The sequence below is a fragment of the Bacillus rossius genome (assembly GCF_032445375.1).
Source record: "Bacillus rossius redtenbacheri isolate Brsri chromosome 4 unlocalized genomic scaffold, Brsri_v3 Brsri_v3_scf4_2, whole genome shotgun sequence".
NCBI classification, from domain to species: Eukaryota; Metazoa; Arthropoda; class Insecta; order Phasmatodea; family Bacillidae; genus Bacillus; species Bacillus rossius.
This window is the reverse complement of record NW_026962011.1, coordinates 37144406-37162819: the sequence shown is the minus strand read 5'-3', so window position 1 is coordinate 37162819 and position 18414 is coordinate 37144406.

Here is an 18414-nt window from a genome sequence, read left to right as displayed (position 1 = left end):
GCCATCGGTCAGGTAAAAGACTTAATGAATACGTTAGGCATATTCATAAAGAAATGCTCGTTTGGTAATTAGAATCAGCTAAGGTTTTTATTGACATTTTTGACGTGACAACGTCTAATAAATCGATGAACGCCGGCTGCACACACGAAAAAGTGTCCCGTTACGCACATTGTTCCGTTACGCTGTGTCCCGTTACGCAGTGTCCCGTTACGCAGTGTCCCGTTGCGCTCATTGTACGCTTGCGCCGCATCTATCTCTTTTCCACTCGATTGGCCTACGCGTCCGAGGAGAAGAAAGACAGCGGCAGCACACAACTTACATCTACACGTGAACTGTTTCGTCGACTGTTTATAAAGTGAAGTGAACAGTTAATGTGGTTTTCATTGCTTATTACAACAACAATTTAGGCAATAAAGGTTAATTATTCTTGCATTTTTGAAACCTGATTACTAATATAATTTCAAGTATTTATTCTTTTATTATTAAAATATAAATGATTCAATTTTATTCATAAAAGTATGCAATCATTTCATCAATGTTTTGTCATGATGTTTTCACGTTAAACTATCGTCCGTAAACCGACTTTACAGACAACCAACTTTTTAGTTTACCACATATCTACGTCACTTTTCCACAAAATCTCCATTCAGTTCTAAGCTCATTTCGTGACACTGTACCAGTTTATTTTACCCCTCTGCATGGAAGTTCGCCGCCTGTTGACAACGGCAGTCTTAAGTTCCTCGTCGTTTTCAAACCGTGGTCCACCGGTGCAAGGTCGGGTACATTTGGAGGTTGGTCCGAAAATTCCCAACGGAAATCTTGGATCTCCTTTTTGGCACGGCAGCGGTATGAGGACGTGCGTTGTCGTGAAGGAGGATCACGTGTGTGTGTGTGTGTGTGTGTGTAGGTGTGTGTGTGTGTGTGTGTGTGCGCGCGCGCCGGTGTCCTAGGTTTAGTTGATAGATTGTGATTTACTATAGAATTAGCCAGTTTCCTCCTCTGCAGTGAGTGGAGTAACCACTTTGTGTGAGAGCTTGCGGCTTTTTTTTTATGTAAGAGCCAGTATTTCAAAGATGCAGGCACGTTTCATTATTTAACCAGGAAATAATGCTTTTTGAAAACACAGATTCTTTAAATGCGTATTATACACGTACATGCAACCCGCATAACACAGCGGTCCTGCGGCCAGGACATCTACGGACCACGCCTCCGGCTGTTCCGCCCAGCCAATGACATCTCCGGACAGCCTCCTCCGACGTCTGCAGCGGGATTTATATTGGCCCTGACACGAGCATGTGCCTAAGGCTCGGTCATGTTGGTCATTTCGCATTAGTGGCGTTATTATCACACAAGGGCCACCGAGGCTGCAGCCAGGATTTTGTGAAGGAGGGCAATTAACCAATATATAATTATTTTATGAGACTTTTAGAGCTCAAGCATTTAGCTACACATTGAAATTTATGAAATTATTTTGCTTGAGGAAAGAAAATTGTACATTTATATTTAATTGATTTTTAATATTTTGATACTAATAATCAGCAATGAAGCGAGCGAGCCATGAACTGCATGAAAGACCACCAAATCTTACAATTTTTTTCTTGTATTTAAAAAAGCAAACACCGTTAAAATTAAAATATCTAACATGAAAGTACACAATATTTCCTGATATCATAATTATTATACCTAATTATTATACCTAAAACTTAGAAAAGTATCTATGATTTTCAAAATATCTATGTAGTGTAATTTTTTACAACTCAGCCATATAAAAACAGTCAAAAGAGAATAGTAATCACTTAACTTAAAAATTTACACATTTATTTGCATTGATGTATAATACATGAGACTTGAGAAATATTTTGGGTTTGGTTTGGCAAAAGTGTGTGTGTGTGTGTGTGTATATATATATATATATATATATATATATATATATATATATATATATATTACAGTTTAGTACAGAATTCCAGTCTATTGCTCCGGAAAATATATCCAAAAAAGAGTAAGTTTTTGCATCCTTCGACTAAATAATATTATTAATTAATTTAAACACGTTTAGTTTTATTAGTTATGAACCCCGTGTTTGACTGAAAATAAAAACAATTTAGGTGCAGAATATTTGATAGTAATTAGACGAGGGTTTTTTTTGTGATGAATTTTGTGATACTTAAACATTTATTTATAGTTATTAATAAATATTAAAACATTTTATATGAATTGATAGTCAACTTTCTTTTCTTTGACGGGGTTTTGCATTTTTGGCAGACGTCGTACGAAGCTCCGACACGTGAGAATGACAGTTCCATTAGGGCAGGGGTCGACTCTTTCCTACCCTTCGCGGCTCTACAACTCACCGTGCGGAAAAACCAAACGCCTGAAATAGAGTAAATCATATTTGATACTTGGAATAGGCTTCCTGAAACCTAATACGGAACAAAAAAAAACTAGTATTTGCTATTCTAATAATCTTTGGCTCTACCTATTCACGCGAATAAACATTCTCTTCAATGAATCAAATAAAAAAATACACTAAGAAGTAAGTCACAACAAAAAAGAAAGTAAAATAAAATTAAGAATTAAAATTATGAATTAAACTTGCAATCATGCCTAAAAATTGAAAATAAGCAGTTACTTTGCCAGTCATAGCTAAGCTTCCGAAAGCGATACAAGGTCACCGTTGCAACTAATACATTTTTCAAAGCCCAGATGCTTTTTAGGTAAATTAGAAGAAATACTCGTTATTGTAGTCATTACCATGGTGCGACTACCGGAAAATGTTTATATAGTGTTTTTTTTTTCATGGTCCATATACCTCCAAAACCATCGTCAACTCAAAAGTTTATATAAACATAATTATGTATATCAGATTTTTTATGCACACGATAACTGCCGTAATTTTTCACAAATCACACCCAAACTGATACTTAAAATATAGGAATGGAAAATCTCGGTCGAGTTCGTTAATGGGCAATATCCGACCAAAGGGGTAGAAATAGGAAAACAGAAAAATTGCTACAACTCCTATAATATACGAATATCACATCCGATTGTATTTTTTTATAACTCGTAGGAGTAATATAAAGAAAAACTTTTGTTTAATTTAATTTTTGATGTGACCAACCATAATTGCAAGGGGTTTTAAAAAAAGTTTGTAGAACAAAAAATAATAATTCCTTTCATAGGCACCCCATCGAATCTGTTTAAACTGTTTGTAAATCTTATAATTTTTATATGAAACTTTTGTCTGAAACAATTTTTGATATGATGAGCCATCGATGCAGGGGGTTGAAAAAAAAGGGCAAGAATTAAAAAAATATCATAATTTCCATATCATGTACCTGCATTATTAAATTCGTTCAGATTTATTGTAAAACCACAAATTATTTTCTACAACTTTGATCTGAAATATTTTTTATACGACCTACCATTAATGTGAGAGGTGGAATAAACATGGGTTGAATGACAAAATGCATAACTCCCTTAGTAGGTACATTATCAAATAATTTGAAATTGTTTATAAACCCTACAAATACTATTTAAAACTTTTGTCTGAAACTACAACAAACCACTGCAAAGGGTGGATAAAGAGAAGTTAAAATACAAAAAATAAATTCATAGCCCCTCAGTAGTCACACCATCAAATCCATGCAAATTGTTTTTATATCCTATAATTTGTATCTAAAACGTTTGTCTAACTCAATTGTTGATAATACAAACTATTATTGCAAGGGGTTGAACAACTCTGGGGTTGGAATAAGTAAATAAATAAAACTTCCCTACCATGTACACTATCGAATCCATTATTTTTTTTAACTTTCTTAATATTGACTAAAACTATTGTTAAAATAATTTTTATCTAATCAACCATTACTGCAAAGGATAGAATTAACAAGGTTTGAGAGTAAAAAAAAAATCATGACTTTTTTTTTAAAGAGATATACTATAAGCCGTTAGAATTTATAAAGCCTAAACTTCATATAAAACTTTGACTGAAACAATTTTTGACTAAACGAAATATAACCGTAAAAAAAGGGGTTGAAATAAAAAAAAAATTCCTTAGGATCAAATTCGTTTGATTTTTTTTTTTTCAAACCATCCTAATAATTTTTTAAACCTTGGTGGAAAGCAAATTGCTATGATCACAAATTTTTATTAGTGCAGGGGATGAAAAATAATGTTAGCAGGTCAAAAAAATTTAATAACTATCTTAGCTGACATAATAAGAAAATCGTAGTAAGTTATTCAATGCTGGATGGATTAAGTAAAAAACATTCATAATATTTTCGCTGCACGGAAAAAGAGAAATTGTTTAATCGATCATTTCTTAATATTAGAGAACATAAATATGTTTTGGCATTATGTAAAGAAAATGTTCCAGAAATTTATAGAATTTTCCAAAATATTTCCAGATGAAATAGGTACTTCAAAATCTTCCTACGCATGTAGACTGTGCCTAAAGGAAATTTTTTATTTTCAATATTTTAAATTATATCTTTTTCTTTTTAACAGTCCTAAAATTCCATATCGATACAGAGGAAATAAATGTTGTAACCGTCTTAAAAATAAGAAAACCTGTTTTCTTAATATTTGGCTGATGTGTCTGATCCCCGCCTTAGGGCAGCGCACGGACTGTTGCTAGCCCGCTACACGCCTCGCCCCCAGCAACAAGGGCCAGAGAGTTCAGCAACTCCCCCGCCGAGCTCTTGGGTTATCGCCGAGTCGATTAGCAAGCCTTCGAGTGGGTGTTTTTTACTGGGAACTCTCTGCAACACTTGTTTCCCCTGGCTAATGCTGGGAACTCTCGGCAGACACTTATTTCTCCTGGCCGATGTTGGGAACAATCGGCAGACACTTGTTTCTCCTGGCCAATGCTGGGAACAATCGGCAGACGCACTTGTTTCTCCTGGCCAATGCTGGGAACAATTGGCAGACACTTGTTTCTCCTGGCCAATGCTGGGAACTCTCGTTAGACACTTGTTTCTCCTGGCCAATGCTGGGAACTCTCGTTAGACACTTGTTTCTCCTGGCCATTTTTTTTTTGCTTGTGCAGGAACTCGGAAACCTAAAATAAATCGCTAACCAGATATATCCAACTCGACATTGTCCAATTTTGCAGGAGAGCGGATTATATACTAATATTCAGATGCTACCAAATAACTTCCTAGGATTTACGTATTTTAAACTATTACAATTGTTACATTTGTATTGGTATACTTGCTCAATGTGCACTTGTGCTCTATACTATTTTAACAATGGAATTTTTGTACTTCTACGGACAACGAGACCTAATAATTTTGTTTAGTCTCTTGACAATATCTTTTCCTTTATAAGGAGCAAAAGAAGAGAACATTTTTTACTGTCGAATAGGCTTTAAATGACTAAAAAATGTTTACATGAAATTGCATGTATTACCCGCTTTTTTTGTACACTTAAATTAATTGTTTTCACAGGTCTGAGTTTTTGATTTCAAGTCCCATTACAATTTTTTACATAGTTACTGAAGCTCCTGATTGTAAAAGAAAAAAATTCTATGCCTAAATATTTATTTTATAGGATCCAAAATGATTAATACAATGTGTGCTAATCATGGTTTGAAACTACTAGAAAATTACTTAATTCCAGTATGACTTAGTCCGCAAAACTTACCTGGAAATATACGATTATAATATGGAAAAAGAAGACTAATTCGTTTTCGTGGATTTTTCTTTGTAATTATTTAAATCTTTAAAACTTCGTTTGTTTAAATATTTATTTTAGTCACTTATACTTAGATAACTTTCATTAGTACACGAAGACGTAGATGTGTAGTTGTCAAAAAAATCGTCTCCCAAACTGAAGTTCGGGTGGAAATTCCAACAGGGTCAATATGAATGTGTTCACATATGTAGTGAGTGGTTGAGGCTGATGATATCTTCCAGGGTTTTCTGGGAGTGCTCCTGTTAGCTTTGTCTACTTATTGCGTTCCAAACCATCTTGAGGCTCGGTCTCCCTCCCATGTTGGTTATCTAAATTTCTTGTTATTAGTATTTATTAAAGTTCTTTTTCTGTAAATTCATACCAATATCTTGTTGCGGATTATGTTTCGTCTAGGATTTTCTCAGCAGATGTTTACTAAATATTATCTAATAGCGGTAGAAATGCATACTAGTGTTCATAATTGTGATCATTTACGTGACCTTTTACAGATAGAAAATAACGTTTTTTGAATGTCTGGTGAGTTTATTTGTGACCCTACAGTAAAAGCAAGAGATCCATCGGAATAACTGCACAGGAAAATCCCACAATTAATAGTAGTTATAAGAGAATGAAATCAACTCGACATGTGACAGCGAACCTTAAAATATGTCAAGTGCTTACTGTTACTTCAGTGGGCGTTAATGCCAGTTGTAGATGTGCTTTTCTATTAAGAGAGTTCAATAAAAAGATTGAGCTAAAAGAAACATATTATAGCGTTGTGTTAAAAAACACACTAGTTAAATATTCTAAATGTTAAACATATCTTGTACAGAATACGTTTGAATTAGACCAACATTTCCTTTCTAAATTTCAGATAAGTGAGTGAAACACATTTGTCACCAATGTTTTAAGATCATATAATAATATTTGGTTCTAAAGTTCTAGTAGAAATTACTACTTAAACGTAATAAATTTTTAATACTACTATTTTTTGCCTTTTGACGCATATTTAGAAAATTTTATAAAAAAACAAATTTGAGTAATAACAAATTTTTCTCTGGAATGCTTATGGTTAGTTTTAAAATAAATTACAACGATTTTGCAAGAGGTATTTTTTACTAGATACATGTTTGTTTGAAAATACAAATAAATATCAAAACTCCATTTACTAAAAAATACCGCCTTCGTAGCAAATATTTCAATAGGAATCTGAATTTTGTCTTGTTAAAGAATTATTGGGAACAGTTACTTGATTATTTAATTACGGATTAATTGATAATTTTAGAGTAATTAAAATTAATAAGTAATTCCTACCTAAAGTTTATAACGAAAAATTTTTAATCTTAAGTCTACTGATGATGTTTAACCTTTGGTTCTTATACTTTTGGTGGGTTCCGTACAAATAAATATTTCCAAAATGAAATCTGGGAGCGTGAAACAATATAATAGTTTTGGATTGTGGTTTATCAACATCATGATTCCAGCTGTCTAACCACGTTAGTGATATAGCTTACAGCACGTGGTATTTAATGGTATTATCAAAAAAGGATGAATCTATTATTTTGAAACTAATTAAATCCCGAAAAAAAAATTTGGTCGACATTTGCTGTTAAATGTGATTTAAAAGGAACAATTATGAATAACGTCTCCGGCCATGCACAATAATGTGGCTAATCGCCGAACTTTGAACACTTCATCTTCATGTTGTAGATATAATATTTCATATCTCGATTGTATTTTTATGAGTCCATGTGATCAAACGCTGACCGAGTGCTAGGAATATTACACGGACGACGGAATGGCTGTTGTTAAAAATGGTTAAGGTAGGACACAGCAGTAATGCGTTCTAATATTGACTTCAATTCCAGCCACTCATACGTACGTCCGAGCGCTCGGTCGTATAATCAGTGGCGTATTCAGTATTCATGGTTTAGATGACATAGACACATGCAGATAAACATTTTGTTCAGCATACACGCATACACATCCACACTCATACTTACACAAACTCAAAAAGATAAGTTATTAAGTATAATTCCCTGAATTATATTTTAAAAAATTAATTTATAGTACCACTTGTCCTGGACTGATTCTATTAGCCTAGGTCCTATGCTATGCAGAATTGTTAAAAAGAAAACACTAGTTAAAAAGAACGCTGATACGAAGACATCTGAATTTATGGTGTTATTATTTCCTCCCCCCAAAAATAATTGTTAAAAAATTTGTAAAAAAAAATGAATATTAATTAATTCGATCTATTTGAGTCATGGAGATATACCAATTTCTATCTGTGAATTTAAAAGTGACGATTTTATGTGGCATAGCTACGAACTTCGGGATGAGATTGGGCTCCGAACTACGTGGAGGTATGCATAAGTGATGCTCGTAAGCTGAGTTGCGTCTGCGCTACTTGAGCGGGCGTGACCACTGAGGTTCTTCCTTCTACCTCACCTCATTCCACACGCAGTCAGCTCCAGTCGCCTTCGCTTTGGCTCCAGCGCGCCACGCACAGGAGGCTTTCAGCCAATAGCACGAGGTGTCCCGTTTCGCAGGGGAAGCCTTCTTTTCACAGATGAGAGAGCCAAACTCCCGATCGTGCATCTTCGGTTTTTTTTTTTTGTTCATTGTAAATAAATATGGCGGTGTTGATAAAAGTATACTAATGGTCAATTAGGTAAGGTTAGCTACATTATAAATACTTTAAAACATTGTGGACGGTTGATTTGGTTAAGATAGCTACATTAAAGATACGGAAAAAAAAAAGCGAGCCTGAACTTCGGGTGTGGCTCTCTCGTCTGTGAAATGAAACCTTCCCGAAGTTTCACAGTGGTACCAGTCTTGTTGGCAACAACTGTAAGAAATAAGCACTTGAAATCACAAGTAGTTTCGAACACGCGTTCCACATAGATCCTATAAAACCGCCGCTAACAAGTAGAAGTTTTGGGTGTGCGTGACAAGTGTAGTAGTTGGCACGCTTGTAACTAACAACATTTGGCAACATAACCACATTTAATTAATTACATTTTAACATATATTAGTATTTAGGTGCAGCGTAAATTTGTTAATAATTCAAATTAATATTTAGCTATTTTTGATTTTAAAACAGTAGAGGAAGAACTAGACCTCAACATCGTTCTAGGAAAATTATTAGTAAACTTGTAATTGCAACCTAATTACCTTTTGAGGAAGGTAGAAAATTAGTAGTAAGCAACATGTCAGCCACATGTTTGTAAGATACAGTTGTCATAAACCCACGGTTGTTTGGTAGCCTACGAATAAATCACTTGTAAAAATTCACTTGCCATTACACGTTTACAAGAGTGCTTTTGTGAATCACCTATAACTGGATATTTTAACAAACTTGAAATCATTTACTTGTTAGTTACAAACTTGCACGTTTCTGAAATGGACCCCTGGTGTAATTTCTCATAGGCATGCTGCAGTGTACTATGTTGTATGTTGGCTCGTTTAAATGATCATACATGATCCAGTAAAAGTGTGTAAGATGCACACGTACAGAAACGATGGAATTACCTGAGACGAAAAAAAAAAAAAAAAGTATGTCATGATACGAGTAACTAAGTTAATAAAATATTTAGACATTATACTTTAGAAATATGTAGTTCATCAATTCAAAGGTTTTTTCAAGGCCAGTTATAGCCCCTAACACGGCATTTTATAATTATTTGTGCCATTGAAACTCTTAGGAATAAGACATATCTGTAGAAAATGTTCAGCATAATTTGAGCTCTTTTAAATAAGGGCATATTCGTACCCACGTGTGAGTTTTGTGTTTCTATTTTGTGCGTGTATGCGTGCTCAGCTGTGCGTCCGTGCCATTAAAAAAAAAGTTTTTTTTTTGCTTAACTGGTATCAATACTATTTTACATTTGAAGGTTTAGCTATATTTGTAGAAATTTATTTTAGGTCAATTTAATTTTAAAAAATCTTACTTACTAATTTGGTACTTAAAACACAGAACTAATTACTTTAAAATAAATCATGCCACCACATTTTTAGTCAGAAATATTTACTCTACATCTCAGCAATAATGTATGTATATATAACTTTTGGTTCTTCCTCACCATCAAACTATTATTTTTAAAAAAATTTTCGAAGAAAAATTTAATAATACAATCATACATTCATGTATATAATACAAACATACTGATAAAAATTGTAACAGTAACGTGTATGACCTTTGACCATCCAGTAGCGAACGACAAAAAAGTGGAAGTACTATGGAGGAATTGAGTTTTTTTTGGATGGCTTCCCCTGTGTGAAAAAGGAAGGGGGGGGGGGAGGTGTCGAACGAAACGCATGACAACAGGAGGCTGGCAACTTGCCATGCGAGCAGAGATGAATTTGTTAATCGTGGTAATTAACAGAGAGTTATCAGCGGCCGCAGTAATCTGACACTCGCTAATTAAAAACAGCCATACTTATATGATTTTTTTTTTTTGATTTTTCCTTGGATCGCCCAGAATGTTCCAGCTGCACTGTCTCTGGCAGTTTATCTTTGTCGCGACGTGTTCCACGAAGCTAGCCTTTGTCCCTTCGAAAGCGAGATAGCCTATGTCTTACATACAACAGCAACAGCGTAAGTATCCAGCTAAGGACAGAAAAAAAAGGAGGGGAATTTTTTTGTAATTCAACTTCTTTCACGGGGGACGAGGGTCCGTGGTGACATGCAATAATAAACAGTTATAAAAAGAAAGAACAAAATTTAAAAAATAAAAAAAAACACTTTTTTTTAACGATAGTTGGTGAGGATTGGTTACAAATTTTCTTTGACTACAACACCTTGCTCCTTGCTCTTTGTTTAGTTTATTTTACACATCGGAAAAGGGTGGGGGGGGGGGGAAAGGGGGGGGCAGTTGCCTCCCTTGAGGCCTCCCTCCCCTGGATACGTCCTTGCACGGTTGTACGCGGAGGACTCGGCCACAGCAACGCAACGCAATGGGCAAGTTTTAATTTAATACAACTGCTTGGGCATGCGCCATTGCAGTTATGCACTGTTTGTCATGAAAAAAAAATTCAAGAACGCAAATTAAGATCAATCCAAAATCAGCCGATGTCAAACAGATAAACCCAACAATGAACCTAAACAGGCATTAAGGACAACACAGATACGACAGCCCAAACGAACACATTCAAACTTAAAAATCAGACAGCACAAGAATTCCGTGGAAGAAATTTAGTCATGAAAAAAAAAACAGCACATACGAACACAGTACGATGAGACAGTTTCAACAATTACAGTAAATGCAGGTAGACAAAAAAAACTGGACAACGCAGCAAATATACGAACACAACGATGCAGATAAACAGATATTGTGGACAAAACAACGACGACAATACCAAAGAACACGGCAGGTTTCCTATGACAAAACAGTTGCATGAATCATTTAAAGAACGTACCAGTCCATTGTTTACACTCGGTTACCTACGGTGAACTGCAGATTCTGTGTTTTGTTGCAATGTGGAAATGCTGTATTTATTTATTTTTAATTTTATTTTTTTTACAGTTTGAAACTTTCTTACAGAAATACATGGAAAAAAAAGTGCTCATATGTGATTTCAAAGGCGAAATAAAACTCAAACGTCTTTGCCTCGCCGGTGTGACCAACATTAAAGAAGATGATCGAGTTAAAAAATTTAGTAATTACGATGGAAGTTAATTGCTCGGCACAAGATAAGCAAGCTGTTCCCAAAAGGTGTTCCTCGGAACCCCGGGGTTCCGTGGCGGGGTCACAGGGGTTCCGTGAGTCAGGACGAATGTCATATAAAGCAGGCACAATTATTGTCAAATAACTTTCTTTGAAGGAGCTGGAGTTCCGCCAAAATAAAAGTCGATCATAGGGTTCCCTGGCCAAAAAAAAAAATTGGGAACCAGTGTTCTGAGCGTCGATTGTACCATTGGGTCAGAAATGAAGAATCCGTCTCAACTCATCATCCAACCACCCTTAAGAATAATAAAAAAAAATTAAATATTCTAGTTTTATGACTATATACATGATTGTATTAGAATAACTTTCTTTCATAAAATAATGTTCGATTTTATAATAAACTAGCTGCAGTACCCGGCGTTGCAAGGGCTAAACACAGAGTGATATATTGTCCGCGAGTTAAAGCAAAATGGATAGTGCTATATGACAGTGTGGTGGACATAAAGAAATGACACAGTTAGTTACTGTTTGTGTGTCTAAGACCCATGATTTTCTGTTTACCAAGATCGTTTGAACGGTTTACAAGTTGATGCGCTGCGGCGCCATGTAGCGGCGATTTACAAAAAAAAAATTGATATAAAAACACTTCGATGTGCCAACTTTCATGACGATCGGTAAAACGGTGTCTGAATTTATCAACGTCACAAATACATATCAACATCTTATTTTATATACGTATGTAGATTACTCCTGCACTTAAAGACAACAAGCTTCTGCTAGGCACATTGTAAGTCACAGAAAATATAGAATTTTAAATAAGAACATCCTAGCAGACTAAAGAGATAAAATTCGTTGTTTGTTATACCCATGACATCATTTCAAAGCGAGGAAAAAAAATATAGAGTTGTTCTTTTATTTCCAAGAGGAACTAATAATAACATTGTTACATGGGCTTAAAAAATAATTCTAGGTCAAGGTTAACAAGATGACCAGTTACTTGTTAAATAAGACTTGCAGTTATCAGATGATTATTTTTTTTCCTCAAGAACACATTTTAACGTGACTTTCTTACATTAACTAGCTTACATCCAACTGAAGACATACCGAAGAGTATCTAATTGCTCTCAGGAATTTAGAATCTTAAACCGGAGTTTCGGTTGAACTACACTCATATCAAACATATCGTTATCTCCGGACGAATATTTTACATTCCAGGTTTCAATATAAACATTAACGTTTTATATTGTTGTTCTGAATATCAATAAACATAATGTGAAGTACCAGTAGTTAAGCTTAATATGTGGCCCGTTTTCTCGAAGTAGGTTGATGCTGTTCTAGAGACCCGCATTTACAAGAGAACAGAATGATGGTGTATGGTGCTTCACCCCTTTTTATATTTTGTCAGAAGAGATTTATCATTGAATAAAAAAGTAAACTCTTGGTTGCTACTATTTTTTATCAGACTAACATCCCTTCCTGTTTCCTTCCCATTCCATCAGCTCAACTCACAAGGAAAATAATAAAATTATTCGTACACATACATCCATTCCCGCCACCCTATTTGGTATTTGTGTTCTGATGTAATTAAGTGAAAATGTCTTTAATGTGACACAGCAGCTGACTAAATCATAAGGGAAAACATCATATAGGATCTTCTGAATTTTACGTCGATGAAAGTGATTATTAGTCTTCAATTTCAACTTAAAATAAACATAGGTTACACTTTTTTTTATTTGGCAAGCGAGGGCACTAAAATCGGAAACACATGAACAACCCTGGGAAAGTGCAGGTTCATGGGGCTATCGTGGGAGATTATTCCAGCATTTTTCCTGGAGTTTTTTTTTTTTGTTGGTTAAAATAAAGGAAAACGAAATCAAAATGGCTGCGCCGAGATTGGGACGCGCGTAATGTACCACTATTCATACATTGTTACGCACGTGATTAACCGTATTTTGACAAGGACCACATGAATTACACTAGGTTATTATCTTGAAAATATTTGTGGCAGAAAAACAAATGCAAGCGATATCGTGTTGCAATTTTAGAAATAACCGTTAATTGATAGTAATGACGAGGAAATGAAAACATCGAGATGGCGCGTGAGACTGAGCCTTGAATAGTTGCACATGAAACTAAAACTGTCGTCGGGGTGAACGAGGTTATTGCGCGTCAGCGAAAGGGGAGCGCCCCGTGGCCCGCCCCAACAGTGGTAACCGGGTCAGCGCGCCTCTTGTTTTGACGGCGACGGCGGCCTGGAAGCGCCGCGTAGTTGAGGACCCGCAGCCGGGTCACGTGATCGCCCCGGCGCTGCCCGCTTGCTGCCATGACCTTGCAGCACAAGCACCTGCTAGGGAAAATGCTTTTGAACTGGGGCGACTGAAATGCTGCCCTTCTAAGGGGCAACAATTCAGACAACCTTTCAAAAACACCACTGTTAAAGATATCCTGATGGGCTGCCCTTCCAAGGGGCAACAATTCAGGATTATAAAATTACGAAAGTACACAAATTTTAAGATACTGGAAGGGCTGCCCTTCCAGTCGCTTTACAAACCAATCACTGTCAGAAAAATCCTGAAGGGCTGCACATCCAAGGGGCAACAATCCAGACAATCTTTCAAAAACACTAGTGTCAGAAAAATCCTGATGGGCTGCCCTTCCAAGGGGCAAGTTTTCAGGATTATTTAAACACTTAAAGAAACATGTTTTCAGAAATTGGATGGGCTGCCCTTCCAGTCGCTGTACAAACAAACCATTGCCAGAAAAATCCTGAAGGGTTGCCCTTCCAAGGGGCAACAATTCAGCTCCCCATTTGAACCTACGCTTTTTGAAGTGGCATTGCCACCCATTAAATTTATGCGCCGCAATTTGCAAATCGCCTGTATAAAATAACCCTATGATGAAAAAAATGTTTTTAAAAAGTCGTTAAAATGTCCTGAAATTTGTATATGATGTATCTGTAAACAATCCTTTACCCGGGCTGACATCCTGGATGATCTTAACCCTGGCCACCTTCTTCGGGGTGAGGTGCCTGGTGCCTGGTGCCTGGTGCCTGGTGCCATCTTGGTGACCTTAACCCCGTTCACCATCTTGGATGACCTTGACCCGGCGCCATATTAGATGACGTCATTTCCGCCTTCTTGGATTCTATAAAGGATCTATAGGATTCAAGAACTGCTTCCATCTTGAATTCCACTATTTTGTTTTCATTTGCAGCCATTAACCATCTTGTTTTCATCTGCTGGTTGCCGTAATCTTTATTTTACGGTTTGTTCCTAGAGTTTGCATGTGTCGCTCTGTCTCGTGCACATAATGTCAGTGTTGTTATAGCATTTATAGACATATTGTATTTAATTTTTCATACAAAATACATCGGAAGCGAGATTATTTAAACCATGGCAGGTAGGACATTTAGCATAGTAAAGTGATGACCTTTGACCACACGGCGATCGAGACATGGGCCTATACGAGACTAAACATAAAATAAGGTATATGTATGAAATAACACACATACGGACTTGTAATTTTTTATATGGAGGCCACTATGTTTTAATTTAAACTCCTGATAATTCCGTGCTGACCCATCACCAGCACGGCTCCACCGACCTTCCACTGACTCTGACTACCTACTTGAACCCCAGACCAACAAGTAGCTAGACGGCTAGACCCACGAGGACCTTTGACGTCGGAGGGGTCTGGACGCCATATCTTTCCATATGTCGCCCGGTTGGCCTTAGCGCCCATGTTCAGTGTAGGTATTGTGTGCTTCTGTATGTGTCTATGTAATTAAAGAGGGCTGTTTGATGGTGCACCCACAAGAGTACCCCGCCTTAAAAAGAAAAGGAAAACTAGGTCTGTTAGTGTCGCACATTGTCACAATGTATGCTAGAGAGTGCTACCGCCATATTTGTTTTCAATGCTTGTTACTAGGAGCGAAAGTGTCGCATATTGCACACATCAATGGTTAGAGTGTGCTACCACCATATTGTTTTATTTATTAGAGTGCAGTAATGTCAATCACCAGATCGTCAGCTATCGTATCGCCCGCCTTCTTACAGCCATCATTTCGTCTTTTTAAAATCTTTAAAAAGTATCCAAAACATTTTATATCCAATTTAGTAAACATCTCAACATATTATAAGGTTTGCCTAATAATAAAACGATTGATTTGATCGATTACCATCCTTAGTTAGATCCTTACTCGATGCAAAAAAAAATTGTAATTTACACTCAAAAAAATGCCTAAAAATTTATTTAATTAAATATGATGAAATTTTCCCAAAGCTGATTTAAGATATTATCAGCCACCAGTAAGCCACCGATGTTATATGGCTTACACAACCATCTTGAAAATCTGTAATTATCAACAAAAAAAAAAATAGGTACTTATTAATACATTGATTTATTCAATTGGTTAATGTCCTTTATTCAGCCCTTGGTCGTTGCGAAAAAGTAAGTAAATCAAAATAAATTTAATTTTTTCCATCACCTTCCAGCAGACATAATGGCTTTTAGATGTTTTAAAGTAGTTGTTAGAGGTTCCAACTGGCTTTAAATTGACTTTTAGAGGCTTTAAAGTGGCTCTTAGAGGCTCTGGAAAGTGATTAGAGGCTTTAAGTGTTATAAAAGAAACCTTATAGCTTTAAAACGTTCTAGAGTGTCTCTTAGTTTACCTAGAATTTCTCTTACAGGCTCTACAGAGTATCTTAGTGTGCCTAGAATTTTTCTTACAGACTCTAGATAGCCTTAAGAAATTCTAGAGTGGCTCTTAGAAACTTATGTGGCTCTTTAGAGGCTCGAGGGTGGCATTTAAAGGCAATTAGAGGGCCTGGAATGACTCATGGAGGAGCTTAGAGGCCTTAGAGTTTCTCTTGAAGTCTCTTGGAAGCTCTAAAATGGGTCTTAAAAGATCATAGTGGCATTTAGACTCTCCTAGATGCTCTATATCGGCTTTTACATACCTACTCAATAGTTGCCTTCAGAATAACTTAGAAGCTCTAGAATAACTATCAGGGGATCTTAGAGGCTTTAGAGTGGCTCTCAGATGGTCTAGGGTGCTCTTAGTGTCTCTTAGAAACCCACTTGTGGCTCACTAGATGATCTAGAGAGGCTACTTAGAGGCTGGTAGATGCGCTCTAGATTAACTTTTTAAAACCCTTTAATATCTCTTAGAAACCATAGAAACCTTTTAGTGGTTCTAGAGGCTCATAGAAGCTCTATAATAGCTCTTAGAGGCTCTGGTGTAGCTTTTAGCAGCTTTAGAGTTGTTCGTTGAGCATATCTTTATATTGGCTATAGAGGCTCTAAAATTGTACTCAAAGGCTCTACAATGGTTCTCAGATGCCCTAGAGTTATTCCTAAGTGATCTGAGGCCCTTCGAAGTTCTAGAAGGGCACCTACATAATCTTAGTGGCTTTAGCGCTCAAATAAGCTCTATAATATGTCATGTAGGCTCAAAAGTGGCTCTTAAAGGATATATAGCAGCATTTTATATGCTCTAGAGTGTTTTTTAGAGGATATTTTAGGCTATAAAATTGTCTAGATTGCATCCTAGAGGCTCTCAAGTAGTATTAGAGTTACTCTTAAGAGTTCTTAGAAGTTATTAGAGTCTTTAGAGTGGCTTTAGAGGCTATAGAAGCATCAAAATGCTCAAGAGTGGGCCTTAGAGGTTCTAAGATGGCTCTTTAACGTTCTATAGTGGCTCTTAGAGGATATAAAGTAGCTATTAGAGGCTCTAGAGTTACTCTTGTGACTCTAAAGTGGCCCCTAATGATTCGGAGTGTCTCTTAAAGACTCTAAAGTTGCTTTTAAATGCTCTAAGTGTCTCTTAGATGCAAGCATTTATTTTGTAGGCTCTTAGAATCTCTAAAATGGCTCTTATAGTGTCAAGGATGGCTCATATAGGCACTTATAGGCTCTCAGAGGCTCCAGCTTGATTAGAAGTGGCTCTAGCTTGATTATTAGTGACTCTAGTGTGTTTTATTGGGGATCTGGAGGGTATAGATGGGCGAATGTGTACGAAATTGAGGTTAAGATTTCACTCCGAAGCTGATGTCACAGGGGAAGATGGGCGGGAGACTGAGCGCCTTAGGAGGAAAGCCATACTTCACAAGCCAGACCCAAAAAGTTCCTTTTCCCATCATCCCTAGTGCCAGGCGCTCAGTTTGAGATGCAGCCAAAGCCTCGGCTAATCACAGGGCTCCATCCAGGAAATCAAAGAAAACGAGAGTTGACGATCTCAAAATTATAAATAAATAATTATTTAAACAAACTGTTACAGGCAATGTCTTTAAATATGCATTAAATAGTGTTTAACCTGACGTCGTCCGGCCAAAGGTACACCAAAGCTCGACCTGCAACCGCCAGTATCCGACCTCGCTAACAGAACACACCCCTTAGCAATGGCCCACCAGAGTCAAGCGAGCCCCTGAGGACCAGGTAGAATCAAGGGCCATGTCTAAATTAATCAGCCACCTCGACCCCAGTTCATTGGAAATCAGATACAATTTAATAGTAACGCCACTTTTTATTAAAAACCCCGCCCAAGGAAAGTGTTACATAGGAGTGCCCAGTTCACTCACATGTGAAATTATATTAATACATTTGTGAGTGTCTCCCTTGCGGCCTTCAGCCTAAATTAATTAGAGTATTGTGTAATGTAATTATGACCTCCCTGTTTTTTGTGTATAACTCGCCACTGGAGCAGTCAAAAAGTTACGAACAGTCTCTGGTGTGACTCGTATTATTTAAACTTAATTTATGTAAACTTGTTAAATCTAATTCTTAGAGAGTATCTGCAAATTAGGTTAATCTTTGTTATTTAATGTACGAATTTAGAGCCACTTTTCAATCTCTTGTTATTGAAATAATTTCCGAATAACAGAACTTTAGAAACTTTGGCGCGAGAGAATGCTGAGGCCTCCCTTCACGCCAAGGGCAAACACCAGTACCGAGAGACTCGCGGACCGGGGCGGACGTGCGTTCCACTCAGTGGCGTAGCCAGGATTTGTGTACGGGGGGTGTTTAGAAGCATGGTTCTCCCCGAATTAAAGGGGGGGGGGGGAGTCCGGGG